Genomic DNA, 15,332 nt, shown 5'->3' on the forward strand with positions numbered 1-15,332 from the left:
CACACAATGCTATCTTATGACATCTATACACTTAACTCTCTTTTAACACTACAGTTAACCTTGGAACTTTCGTAATACGTTATTATGAAACAATGTTGCCACAGTCATTTAATTTTAATGAGATCAGGCTTGAAAAATGAATAAGGAATATTTAAGACTCTATATTTCTAGGTCACTAATCAAATGTTAGCAAATTTGTGACATTGACAATGTTAACTCTTTGTACAAGTCCTTGCTTACATTGAATTCTATTCATATAAATTAGAAAAATGTTAAGAGAAGCATTTTCACTGGTGGTGTCAGGCTTTTGGGACTCCAATGTACATAGTGACTGCACATCATAAAGTAAATTTTTGCAAAACTGTTTCAAATTTCACAGTTCTGAACAGGTTTTGAAGTGTTATTTAAAATGTTTTAAAAGTATGGCTGAACATGGAGACACATGTAGACTGAGAGTTGTTTAAAGATGTGTTATGTTGAACTTTTTATGGAATGTCACACCACATCATGTGTGAGGTATTCATCATTAAAATGAACAGAATGCACTCAGCATGTCTGTCCAATCAGGCAGCAAAGCTACTCTGTTTTTCTAAAACATTTTAAAGCCTTCTGAAATGCCTGTGTATTAGATCGCCGAGTACATAAAGGACAGTTCAAGCAGTAGAGAGTATTTTCTATTAATGTTTCCAAATGGCCAGTGTACCAGTGTACATTTGTAAATGGTACATCTGTGGAATCAAATGGTAATGCCATGGTGTTTTGATGTATAACGTGTTACTAAATAATTACAATATTCGGGGCCTGGGTAGCTCAGCGAGTATTGACACTGACTACCACCCCTGGAGTCATGAGTTCAAATCCAGGGCATGCTGAGTGACTCCAGCCAAGTCTCCTAAGCAACCAAATTGGCTCGATTGCTAGGGAGGGTAGAGTCACATGGGGTAAACTCCCCATGGTGTGTGGTGAGTTGTGCGTGGATTGACAGTCTCAGACATGGAGGCTACTGAGATTTGTCCTCCACCACCATGAGGACTTAGAGAGCATTGGGAATTGAGCATTCCAAATTGGGGAGAAAAGGGGAGAAAAAATAAATAAATAAATAAAATAATACTTACAATATTCATATGTACATGATCTTTTTTCCCCAAAAAATGCCAAAAAAAAAAACAACAAAATGTTTTACTTATTTTTGTTAGTGTTGGTTTAAGTTTGAAACCATGCTTGTGATAACCATTTCATTTTCACTGAAAAAAATCACTTTCTGAAATCGATTCATACATATAAAGTAAAGGTAACACTATTTATTATGGTTTCCTATAAGTATCCATATTATAAATATTCTATACAGTATGTTGTAATGTGTAAGAGGATTAATGTGTAATTACAAGGCACATCCACCAACATAATTACAGTACATACATACACTGGTGGCCAAAAGTTTGGAATAATGTACAGATTTCGCTCTTATGGAAAGAAATTGGTACTTTTATTCACCAAAGTTTGTTCCTCTTGTTTAGTTGTACATCTGGCCTTCCACATCTCTTTCTGTCCTTGTTAGAGCCAGTTGTAATTTGTCTTTGAAGACTGTAGTGTACACCTTTGTATGAAATCTTCAGTTTTTTGGCAATTTCAAGCATTGTATAGCCTTCATTCCTCAAACAATGATTGACTGACGAGTTTCTAGAGAAAGTTGTTTCTTTTTTTGCCATTTTTGACCTAATATTGACCTTAAGACATGCCAGTCTATTGCATACTGTGGCAACTCAAAAACAAACACAAAGACAATGTTAAGCTTCATTTAATGAACCAAATAGCTTTCAACTGTGTCAGCATAAAATTAATTAAATACTTGGATTTTAAAAAAAGAATTATTATTTGCTGAAAACCTTGACAGCTGTGTATACATAGTGATGAAAGCATTGGTACTGATGTAGTGTTTTGGTAAAAGTAGGGACATGGGCCCCTAATGCCTCAATTTAGAGTTCTCACAAAGGTCTAATTAAACTGTCCTACGTGAAGCACATTGTCCCTCCTGAAGAAATAAATGTAATTAAAAAGGGAGATCCCACCTGCCCTCATGTCCCCCTGGAGCCACATTAAAACTGAGCTTTCTTACAAACTCTAAAAAAAGTATGCTTTACAGGGAGAAGATAAAATTAAAAAAGGTTTGCAGATCTTTTAATTCACTTACATTGAGGCTTCACAACAAGAATTTCCTCAATTTCAACTTTTACATATCAGCTAAAAACTAACCTTTTTATTTTATTTGAATTATTTATTTATATATTTATTTATGTATTTATCTTATGTACTTTTATTTCATTATTGCATTTAGCAATGTTGTTTTTTAAATCTGTTTATTGTAAATTATATCATTAATTGTATATTGTGACAAGTGATCTTATTCTGGAAAGCCAGACTTAATAATAATAATAATAATAATATATATATATATATATATATATATATATATATATATATATATATATATATATATATACACACACACACACACACACACACACACAGAGTGGCTATAAAAAGTCTACACACCCCTGTTAAAATTGCAGGTTTTTGAGATAAAGTCCGCCAAGACCAAGATAAAAGATGAATCCAAGATAAATCATGTCAAATCTTTTTCCACTTTCAATGTGATAATGCAATCAACCAAACTGAAGTGAACAACAAATGGAAACTTTTTAGGAAAATAAATAAAAGACAAAATAATCTGGCTGCATAAGTGTGCACACTCCTTTTGCTTTTAATACAGCAGCCAGTCTTTTTGAATAAGAGCCTATCAACTTAGCTTAACTTATCTTGATTTGTCAAAAAGCTCCAGATCTATCAAATTGCAAGGGGATCTCCCGTGCACAGCCCTCTTCAAGTCATTCCACAAGTTTTCGACTGGATTTACATCTGGGCACTGACTGGGCCATTCCAAAACCATGATCTTCTTCTTCTAAAGCCATTCCTTTGTTGACTTAAAATTGTGTTTGGGGTCATTATCATGTTGAAATAGGAAATTTCTCTTCATCTTTCTAATGGAGGCCTGCAGGTTTTGTGCCAAAATGGACTGGTATTTGGCACTATTCATGATTCCTTCTATCTTGACTAGTGCCCCAGTACCAGCTGAAGAGAAGCAGGCCCATAGCATGATATGTTGTGTTGTTTGGGTGATGAGCGGTCTTTTTTTTTTTTTTTTTTTTTTTTTTTTTTTTTTTGTGCCAAACATACCTTTTAAAATTATGGCCAAAAAGGTCTATCTTGGTTTCATCACACCATAAAACATTTTTGCTACATGGTTTTTGGTGATTGAATATATGTTTTGGCAAAATTTGTGAGTAATGGCTTCCATCATGCCACTCTACCCCATAGCCCAGACAAATAAAGAATACGGGATATTGTTGTCACATGCAGCGAGTGACCAGTACTTGCCAGATATTCTTGCAGCTCCTTTAATGTTGCTGTAGGCCTCTTGGCAGCCTCCCTGATACGTTTTTTTTTTTTTTTTTAAATCACATTTTTGATGGGCGCCCTGTTCTTTGGAATGCCACTATGGTGCCCCATTTTTTCCACTTGTTGATGATGGCATTCACGGTGTTTCATGGCACATCTAATGTTTTGGAAATTCTTCAGTACCCCTCTCCTGATTGGTACCTGTTCACAATGAGACCCCACACTTCTTTGTAAGCACTTTGTGGACCATAGATTCAGTAGTAAGATGCAACCAATAAGACTGCCAAGAAAATCCAACAGAAACAGCTGATTATTATTCAGGGTTTATCAGCATCACTTAATTGATGACCATGTCATTTTAAGTTTTTAATTTTCTTTTTCTTTTTTTCTTAAAGTTTCTAGTTGATTGTTCCTTGTATTTTGATGGTTATCCTGTCACATTAAAGGTAGAAAAAGATCTGAAATTAATTATCTTGGATTCATCTTGTACATTTCAAAAGCCTGCAATTTTAACAGGGGTGTATAGACTTTTATAGCCACTATATATATATATATGTGTGTGTGTGTGTGTGTGTGTGTGTGTGTGTGTGTGTGTGTGTGTGTGTGAGAGAGAGAGAGAGAGAGAGAGAGAGAGAGAAGATCAGCTTCCTCAGTGGTAAAATAGCCATCCAAGCGGGGGTATTCCTCTCTATTTCGCGGTAGCCGGTGCGCTAGAGTCATTCACTATAGAAACCGCAATGTCCTCCGCCATTGCACAGTATGTATCCAATGTGGAAACAGTATGTATCCAATGTGGAAACTCCGGTAAGAGGTAAGCGCCTTGTGTTGTGTAATTAATCAGTCTGTTGTGTCTCTCAGCTGTGATGAGCAGTAATGTTGAAGTTGTTCATTTAAAGCTGTTTAAAGCTATTTCCTAGCTTTAGTAATGTAGTAGTAATACGAGCGATCACGAAGAGCTGTTGTATGTAAACAGTAACTGACACGGATTCCCTTCACGTCACCAACTGGCTCATATTATACACAAAAATTATCTTTTGCCACCACCTGATGGCTAACATATGTAATGTAAAAAAAATAGATGTAAAAAGAGACACATAGCCTACAGTAGCTCTTAACACATATGCACTGCTCTTACACTTTAGTTTAGGACGGCATGAACACAAGCGGAGTGATACACACAGTGAAGCGTCTGAGTGCTGATGGTGTGAGACCATCAGTGCTCATGGAACGTCTCTCGTCTCTCGTGTATATATATATATATATATATATATATATATATATATATATATATATATATATATATATACTGTATACTGTATATATACAGTATACAGTTGTGCTCAAAAGTTTGCATACCCTGGCAGAAATTGTCTTTTATTTAAGGATAGTGATCATATGAAGCCATTTATCATCACACAGTTGTTTGGCTCCTTTTTAAATCATAATGATAATAGAAATCACCCAAATGGCCCTGATCAAAAGTTTACATACCCTTGAATGTTTGGCCTTGTTACAGACACACAAGGTGACACACACAGGTTTAAATGGCAATTAAAGGTTAATTTCCCACACCTGTCGCTTTTTAAATTGCAATTAGTGCCTGTGTATAAATAGTCAATGAGTTTGTTAGCTCTCACGTGGATGCACTGAGCAGGTTGGATACTGAGCCATGGGGAGCAGAAAAGAACTGTCAAAAGACCTGCGTAACAAGGTAATGGAACTTTATAAAGATGGAAAAGGATATAAAAAGATATACAAAGCCTTGAAAATGCCAGTCAGTACTGTTCAATCACTTATTAAGAAGTGGAAAATTCGGGGATCTCTTGATACCAAGCCAAGGTCAGGTAGACCAAGAAAGATTTCAGCTACAACTGCCAGAAGAATTGTTCGGGATACAAAGAAAAACCCACAGGTAACCTCAGGAGAAATACAGGCTGCTCTGGAAAAAGACGGTGTGGTTGTTTCAAGAAGCACAAAACGACGATACTTGAACAAAAATGCACTGTCGAGTTGCCAGAAAGAAGCCTTTACTGCACCAATGGCACAAAAAAGCCTGGTTACAATATGCCCGACAACACCTTGACACGCCTCACAGCTTCTGGCACACTGTAATTTGGAGTGACGAGACCAAAATAGAGCTTTGTTTGGAGAGGGGTCAACAAGGTCTATAGTGAAAAGAATACCATCCCCACTGTGAAGCATGGTGGTGGCTCACTGATGTTTTGGGGGGGTGTGAGCTCTAAAGGCATGGGGAATCTTGTGAAAATTGATGGCAAGATGAATGCAGCATGTTATCAGAAAATACTGGCAGACAGTTTGCATTCTTCTGCACGAAAGCTGCGCATGGGACGCTCTTGGACATTCCAGCACAACAATGACCCTAAGCACAAGGCCAAGTTGACCCTCCAGTGGTTACAGCAGAAAAAGGTGAAGGTTCTGGAGTGGCCATCACATTCTCCTGACCTTAATATCATCGAGCCACTCTGGGGAGATCTCAAACATGTGGTTCATGCAACACGACCAAAGACTTTGCATGACCTGGATGCATTTTGCCAAGACGAATGGGCAGCTATACTACCTGCAAGAATTTGGGGCCCTCATAGACAACTATTACAAAAGACTGCATGCTATCATTGATGCTAAAGGGGGCAATACACAGTATTAAGAACTAAGGGTATGCAGAATTTTGAACAGGGGTCATTTCATTTTTTGCATTGTTGCCATGTTTTGTTTTATGATTGTGCCATTCTGTTATAACCTACAGTTGAATATGAATCCCATAAGAAATAAAAGAAATGTGTATTGCCTGCTCACTCATGTTTTCTTTAAAAATGGTACATATACAGGTGCATCTCAATAAATTAGAATGTCGTGGAAAAGTTCATTTATTTCAGTAATTCAACTCAAATTGTGAAACTCGCGTATTAAATAAATTCAATGCACACAGACTGAAGTAGTTTAAGTCTTTGGTTCTTTTAATTGTGATGATTTTGCTCACATTTAACAAAAACCCACCAATTCACTATCTCAAAAAATTAGAATACATCATAAGACCAATAAAAAAAAAAACATTTTTAGTGAATTGTTGGCCTTCTGGAAAGTATGTTCATTTACTGTATATGTACTCAATACTTGGTAGGGGCTCCTTTTGCTTTAATTACTGCCTCAATTCACCGTGGCATGGAGGTGATCAGTTTGTGGCACTGCTGAGGTGGTATGGAAGCCCAGGTTTCTTTGACAGTGGCCTTCAGCTCATCTGCATTTTTTTGGTCTCTTGTTTCTCATTTTCCTCTTGACAATACCCCATAGATTCTCTATGGGGTTCAGGTCTGGTGAGTTTGCTGGCCAGTCAAGCACACCAACACCATGGTCATTTAACCAACTTTTGGTGCTTTTGGCAGTGTGGGCAGGTGCCAAATCCTGCTGGAAAATGAAATCAGCATCTTTAAAAAGCTGGTCAGCAGAGGGAAGCATGAAGTGCTCCAAAATTTCTTGGTAAACGGGTGCAGTGACTTTGGTTTTCAAAAAACACAATGGACCAACACCAGCAGATGACATTGCACCCCAAATCATCACAGACTGTGGAAACTTAACACTGGACTTCAAGCAACTTGGGCTATGAGCTTCTCCACCCTTCCTCCAGACTCTAGGGCCTTGGTTTCCAAATGAAATACAAAACTTGCTCTCATCTGAAAAGAGGACTTTGGACCACTGGGCAACAGTCCAGTTTTTCTTCTCCTTAGCCCAGGTAAGACGCCTCTGATGTTGTCTGTGGTTCAGGAGTGGCTTAACAAGAGGAAAACGACAACTGTAGCCAAATTCCTTGACATGTCTGTGTGTGGTTGATGCCTTGACACCAGCCTCAGTCCATTCCTTGTGAAGTTCACCCAAATTCTTGAATCAATTTTGCTTGACAATCCTCATAAGGCTGCGGTTCTCTCGGTTGGTTGTGCATCTTTTTATTCCACACTTTTTCCTTCCACTCAACTTTCTGTTTACATGCTTGGATACAGCACTCTGTGAACAGCCAGCTTCTTTGGCAATGAATGTTTGTGGCTTACCCTCCTTGTGAAGGGTGTCAATGATTGTCTTCTGGACAACTGTCAGATCAGCAGTCTTCCCCATGATTGTGTAGCCTAGTGAACCAAACTGAGAGACCATTTTGAAGGCTCAGGAAACCTTTGCAGGTGTTTTGAGTTGATTAGCTGATTGGCATGTCACCATATTCTAATTTTCTGAAATAGTGAATTGGTGGGTTTTTGTTAAATGTGAGCCAAAATCATCACAATTAAAAGAACCAAAGACTTAAACTACTTCAGTCTGTGTGCACTGAATTTATTTAATACACGAGTTTCACAATTTGAGTTGAATTACTGAAATAAATGAACTTTTCCACGACATTCTAATTTATTGAGATGCACCTGTATTACCAATTCTCCAAGGGTATGCAAACTTTTGAGCACAACTGTATGTATGTGTGTGTGTGTGTGTGTGTGTGTGTGTGTGTGTGTGTGTGTGTGTGTGTGTGTTTGTGTGTGTGTGTTTTCCCTGTGAGGCTCTCTATTAATCTCTAATAAATCTCTAATTAGCATTTCTTCAATGTATTGTGATCCACTCCAAACTTAAAGAGATCTGACAGCATGAGAAAATACTGCATTTTTCAGAATGGCTTTAGGGCAAATTGAGTTCTATGGCATATGCATTGCACTTAACATATGCTCAGAATATGCATTATCAACACAGACACTGTTATCACAGGTTGTTCTCTGGTATTGAACAAAATATTATTCTATTACAATAAGATTTTTAAAAGTAGGATATTATTATCACACTGACATCTTGAGCACCCCATCAGTACATATTTTCAGAAACCAGCCAAGAATTGCCAAAGAAACAACCCATAATCAGACGCAGTATTACAAAAATCCAATATACTTTACTCTCTAAGAATCACAGTCTGTGTGGGCCAGTAGAAACCTCATCCTGCTAACATTAGCAGAGCCCAGTGACCTCTAGTGCTCAGCAGTGGTACAAATAAGAAACTGGAATTTATGAAAGCCCTGGCAGTGTACAAACCAGTAGTGCTGGACTGCTATATCTACAAGCACAATAACAGTGTATGAATAAAAACACCCACACATGGCTGAGGCTCTTCTTCTAAAGTTAAAAAAGACTACAGACGAGCAAACACAAATCTCAGACCGCTTTGTGTGGAGTCAATGTGGCATAACAGCAGAGATGCTCTTGTTTATGGGAATGAAATAAGGCATGAGTCAAGGAGGCACCATTGACTTTGAATGGATTATTTTACAGAGTGGAAAGTGTGTCTTCACACCGACACCACATATTTTACCGAGTTGATGAGGACATAGACTCCTGCCAGGATCAATCCAGCCATAAGCACCTGTGTTTCCACGGTCACATAGAGTGACTGGTGAATCATGGACAGAGGGACTACCTGATTGTCTAACAGAAAGGCCTGGACACTGATCAGAATAGGAGCACTGACCGGGAAAAGAGAGAAAAATAGAGATTAGAGAGATGGAGACACATGTAGACTGATAAAGCATATACAATTACGGTAAAAACCATAAAACACACAATATTTTTAAATTTTACTGGACTTTGTTGAACTTGCATCAATTTAAAGTACTTTTTAATCAGTCTTGTTATCCTCAGTCTGATTCTGTTGACAGTGGTATAACGATATATATATATATATATATATATATATATATATATATAACATTTTGTTGAGAAAAACAGATCAGTACTAATGTATTTTGTAAAAAATCAAACATCTTTGCATTTAATTCTTATCATTTTCTTGCTTTGCCAGTTTATCAGTGCAATTGTTCTGATCCTAATGAGGACCTAAAGTAAACCACACTAATTAGAATAAGGGTTAAAATTAAGCAATGAGAAGTGAAAATGCAAAAATGCAGCTCTAATCGTACCTGCTAACCATCTCAAATGTCCTTGTTCTCAGAATTTGGTCACTTTGTTGGTAATGCAAAAGTATAGTCCAGTTATACAGCACCTGTTGGAAAGATCTTAAAGTTTATTTTGTGAATGTTTGGCATAATCTTAATAAAGATCAATGGTACAGTGTAATCATCTGAGGAAAAAAAAAACATTTACAGTACTAGTTATATTTCACATATGTGTCCTTTTCTATTAAATATATTTTGCATAATGCAATCTATAAGTCAGACTCTAAATTAGTTTAACTCCTGATAGTTTAAAGCTGTAATGTGTACTTTCTGTGCCAATAGCGCCACCGAACAGAACTGCAAAAATAAATGCTTGCTGCATCCAAATCTGCATACTTCCTTACTATATAGTATGCCAAAAACAGTAATGGAGTAGTATGTCTGAACCCTCAGTATTCATAAAAGAGTAAGCGAGAAATACCCGGATGATCTACTATTTCCGGTGAGATTCTGAAGTGTGGATCGATTGGACACTTTACAATCCCATAATCCCTCGGGAGCTGAGACGTCACGTTCAAAATGCTGGAATTAAAAGAACAGCGGTGAACCACTAGTTGCACAGCTATTTTCAAATGTAAGCGATATATATTCCTAGAATGTTGTTACTTGTACTTAAATGGTGCTTGTTTAACCTACCTTGAGGATAGATCTTTTTTGGTAAGTGTTGGAGATTTTTCTTCTTCCACAGTACCATTACTTGTGGTGACCCTCAAGGATCTATTTTAGGTCCAATTTTGTTTTCTTTGTATATGCTCCCCCTTGGAATGATTTTTAAGAAATATGGTATATTTTACCACATGTTTGCAGATGATACACAGATTTATCACCCCATGAAACCTGGAGTTAACACATCTTTTTTATTATGTTTACAAGAGGTTAAAATTTGGATGGGACAAAATCTTCTCCAGTTAAATGAGAAGACAGAGATCATTATTTTTGGATATAATTTATGTGGTGGAGATACTATTAATGGCTTAGGTGCATGGGCTGCTAATTTGCAAACCTAAGTAAACATTTGATTCAGCTCTTAAATTTGACAAGCAGATTAAGGCTGTTGAGAAAAGCTGTTTTATCAACTTAGAGCCATTGCCAAACTGAAATCAGTTTGATCTATTAGTGATCTGGAGACAGTTGTACATGCTTTTATCTCCTCCTTTCTGGACTACTGTAATGCCATTTATCTGGGAACTAGTCAGGCATCAATGTCACGGTTGCAGCTGCTATGCATCTCATAAATGCTAAGAGGAGGGACCACATTTCTCCTGTATTGGCCTCACTACATTGGTTACCAGTGCAATACAGGATTTAATACAAGGTCCTGCTATTTGTTTTTAAAGTGGTTCATGGTATGGTCCCTGGTTACATGATTGAGCTCATAAATTTCCAATGTAGATCGTAAAGATCTGCCAATCAGTTACTTCTAACTAGCCCCATGTCATGCTTAAAGCTCAAAGGGGATCATGCTTTCTCTGTTGCTGGTCCGAGGTTGTGGAATGGTCTACCACTTGATATTAGATCCTACTATATATATTTTTAAAGGGTGCTTAAAAACTTTTTTGTTTTCACTGGCTTTTCATTTTTGATGGACACTGTGTGTAGTGCTTTTATGTTTGTTTTCTTCATTTCTTTTCTTATTTTATTGCTACTGTGTGATGTGATTTTATGGTTGTTTCTATTCCTTTATTCTTTAATATTCAGCACTTTGGTTCTACAGTGTAGTTTGAAAGTGCTTTATAAATAAATGAGACATGAGACTTGAGATTTAACAATACCAGAGTAGATTATTTTCATGTTTGTTGTTAATACATCATATATTCTGGTTGCGGGTCAATACACGCATCCCAGGATAAAGTTTGTGCGGAATCTATTTATACTACTCGTATACATACCTAAAGAACATACTGTTTTACTGGCTGGGAAGTGTGTCCTTAATCAAATACAATACATACTCTGACACTACAGAGTTTTGGACACAGGAGCTGTTTTTATATAGCATAGTTACATTGACCAATGTAACTACATGACAAGTCTATATCGTGGTAATTCTTACAAATGAAAAAAGTAAATATAAGGGATTTATTGCATGGACCTCCTATCAGTAAAAACGGTTCTGTTCTGTTGCTCTCTGATTATAAGGGGAAAAAATCTGGTTTTGTTTGCCTTCAGTTATTCTAAGAGACAATAAACATGAAAATGTTTATTAACCATATGCCACTAAAATGTTTGGCATGATTAAACATTCTATTATGTAAATATAATTTTTTTTGTATAGTTATTTCCACTAAATGCATTATTTAAGTTCAGTCATGACAGCTCGCTGGAAGATTTGCATGTTAATGTATGAAATATTGATAGGATATTGGTCTTGGCGGACTACATCTGCTACTCTGCTGCTGCTCCAGTGCAAGTGTAACTGGTCCTGCTCTGAGCAATTCGAACTGGGGTCTCCGGCATGGGAGGTAGGTGCGCTAATGAGGAGGCTAAAGGCTACAGCCTTTAGCATCAGTTGCTAGTGCGCCTCCTGAGGACAGGGGAGTTCGGTTTACACATACTGCACAGCTATCATGCACCAGCTGGCTCCCGTTACACTAAATCCCCTAAACCTCACTCCCATCCGGGTCATGGCACCACTGTAACCAGTCCTGCTCCAAGCAGGATTCGAACCAGGGTCTTCAGCATGGGAGGCAGGCACGCTAACAAGTGCCAGCTGGCTCCCGTTATAAAAGTACAGAGACTTGCTACTGCTAGAACATACACAGACACACTGAGTTAAGCATGTGGACATGCTGCTGCACAATTAGAAAAACAAGACATGCTGCATCAAACATTTATGACATGCTGCTGCACAATTAGACATAAATACACAGATGAGCCAAAACATTATGACCACCTGCCTAATATGCTGTTGGTCCTCCACGTGTCACCAAAACAGTGGCGACCCACTGAGGCATGGACTCTACAAGACCCCTGAAGGTGTTCTGTGGTATCTGGCACTGAGATATTAGCAGCAGATCCTGTAAGTTGCAAGGTGGAGAAGCCGTGGATTGGATTTGTTGCTCCAGCACATCCCACAGATGGGATGGATTGAGATCTGGGGAATTTGGAGGCCAGGGGAACACCTTGAACTCTTCATAATGTTCCTCAAACCATTCTAGAACAATGTGTGCAGTGTGGGGCTAAAATGCCTAAATACTGTAGCTATTTGGCTGCTAATTAACATTAAAGGTGCAGTCAGTCATTTTATGCTAATTGTTAAACTTTAAAACAAAGAAATAGTTATAGTGGAATAGTATTTTTTGAAAAATATGTACACTCACATGAGATGAAGACAAGTTATGTTAGGCTTTGGGAAAAAGCAGCTTTATTCTACCTATAGTGCTGGGCAGACATCCATGTTGAAATCAAATAACCAGCCGAATATTACTTGTTTTAATTCGACTCTAGTATTTGGATGCTTTCACTCACAGAGTAAATTAATCATGGCTGAATGTGAATGCCGCATATTTACAATGATACTGGTAACTGAGAAGTTCTGTTTTTGCTAAATGTTGCATCGACATCAATAGGTGTAAACGGAACAAAAACAAGTATATTATTGAGTGCACCCAAGTAGGTATAGCTGAGGCTGGAGATCTCCAAATGGGGGTGTAATCTCCAAAAGAGGGTGTGGTTACTCCAATGGGGGGAGGGGTTACTCCAAAAGGGGGTTGTTCCAACTCCAAAAGGTAGCGTCACTTCCGCACACAGTTAGGGAAAGGGTTAGGTTAGGGGGTCCCTACATCTTTGCTAGCGGTTTGGAGCTCCCGCCTCTTTTTAGAGCTCTGCCTGTAGCTATAGTCTTCTCAGGGCACCTGTAACCAATAGCTCAACCAATAGCTTGTAGATGTCATCAAAAAAGGTAAGTAGTTTCAGAGAAAGAGCAAGTTTTTACATTTTGATAGAAGACAAAAAATTATAATAATAAAAAAAAAAAAAAATAGCATGCACCAACTAATCATTCTCAATAAGACCAAAAACATGCATTAAGGAAGTAAATAGTGTCAATGTTGATTTCATGCTGACTTAAATCAGTGTTTTGGCAAAGTTTTGCAAACAGATGTCAAACTAGCCATTGCTACATTTTGGGCAAACAATCTTGAACTGGATAGTCTGTCTCCTCCCACCAGCAGACGGTACTCTGCAGCACTTCAGTGCATTGTTCACTCTTCACATTCATCTGTAAAGCTCTGCAGAAACCCTAGAATACTGCAAGTATCAGGCAGATCTCTTATTATGCACGAAGTTCTGAAGCAAAACTGTTATCATGACACAGGCCGCTGTAAATAGCAGATGGTGAGATCATCACAGAAACGGAAATTAATTAGCATGATTCTTCAGTGCAATCTCCGGCCAATACAAAATCTCTGCAGGGTCTGAGGAGTTACTGCAGTGGCATGCATCATCACAGTATATATCTGACTAGAGAATTAATTATTGTTATTTACAGGGACTAAAAACAGTTCAAGGAACGAAAACGAAAACCGAAAACGAAGATAATTTTTAGCAGAACATAACTGAAAAGCGGAACAAAGTGATTTTCAATTGTTCCGGAGTGAAAGCTTTATTTTTAAATGCTGGTAACCGGTTATAACTGGTTCATTTTGTTATGAAAATTGTTTTATGAAACCAAAGGCCAAAGGGGTTATCACAGTAAAGTTTTGGAACTACACCACTTTATGTTGCCTGAAAAAATGTGCTTTGACCCTGAAGGAAACTGCTACATCACACATTTCTTTGCCTAATTGCCCATTGTGGATGTCACATTCTCTGAATGAAGACGTTTTTAACAACTATGTATAATTACTACATAAACATGGACAGCTATTTCAGGTACAAGGAAAACATTATTAGAGGTAAAAAGTACATTTCTCAGCTGTTTCCAAGTCTTCACTGAATTATTGTCAGATATGATGCATTAATACAGATTTGATGCTGTCAGGTTTTGACTCAGAAGCAGATCTGTAAATAAAATTATACTTAATTAACTGCTTGTTATGATTTCTATGCCGATAAATCCACCACACAGGAAAAAAATATTGCTTATTTTAGCTTATTTTGTTGAGGCAAGTGGCTTATTTTTTGGCTTGTTTTTCCAGACCATGATGCTTGTTTCTCTTGCGAGATCTGGCAACACTGCAATTGGTATTTCACCCACCCCTTAGCACAGAGTACTGTCATTGCAACACACTCTCAAGGCGAAATCGTCAGGATTCGTATGACTTTTCGAAATTTGGCTAATTCGTATGATATTGTGTGACTGCACTCGTCTGAATTCCTAGGACTTTCACTACAGCCAAGGACATCACTGGATGTAGTGTCCATCTAATACACTACAATCACTTGCTTCTGTCACACAACAGCTTCCTATCATGTTTACATACTCTACTGACTGATTAAGTTTAGATAAGCGGTTTGGGTAAGGGCATAATATTAATAAGCATGTCCTTAATGCCTCATGCGCGGAACTCGCGTTTACTTCCGCATCAGACATCCCGGAATTTGCACGTGATGAATTTATGCAAACAACATCGTGCGAGACCATACGAAATAGCCAACTCGTAAATTATGTACAGATTTTCACGAGATCAGTTTTGACCAAATCAGTTTCGGATAAGACAGCCTTATCACAAATAAAAAAATTACAGATGATGAGAATGAATGCAAGTGCAGAAGGTAGCCTACAGTAATAATTAGCTACCACAAGCAAAGATTTATTGTGGAAATAAAAAGACCTGTGGCCCAAAAAACTTCAAATTTCTGCGTTCACATAAGGGAAAACAAAAAAGGTGGGTTATAGAACGTCTTTCTCCTCTTTTAGATTAGTAACCTATCGGCCACGCAAAA

At 37.7% G+C, this 15,332-nt stretch overlaps 1 pseudogene; it reads right to left on the minus strand.

Moving 5' to 3' along the window:
* Positions 1-15,332, minus strand: part of LOC127446417 (P protein-like) — a 232,729-nt pseudogene that overhangs the window by 180,696 nt on the left and 36,701 nt on the right.

Source organism: Myxocyprinus asiaticus, chromosome 9 (genome assembly GCF_019703515.2).
Source record: "Myxocyprinus asiaticus isolate MX2 ecotype Aquarium Trade chromosome 9, UBuf_Myxa_2, whole genome shotgun sequence".
Taxonomy (NCBI): domain Eukaryota; kingdom Metazoa; phylum Chordata; class Actinopteri; order Cypriniformes; family Catostomidae; genus Myxocyprinus; species Myxocyprinus asiaticus.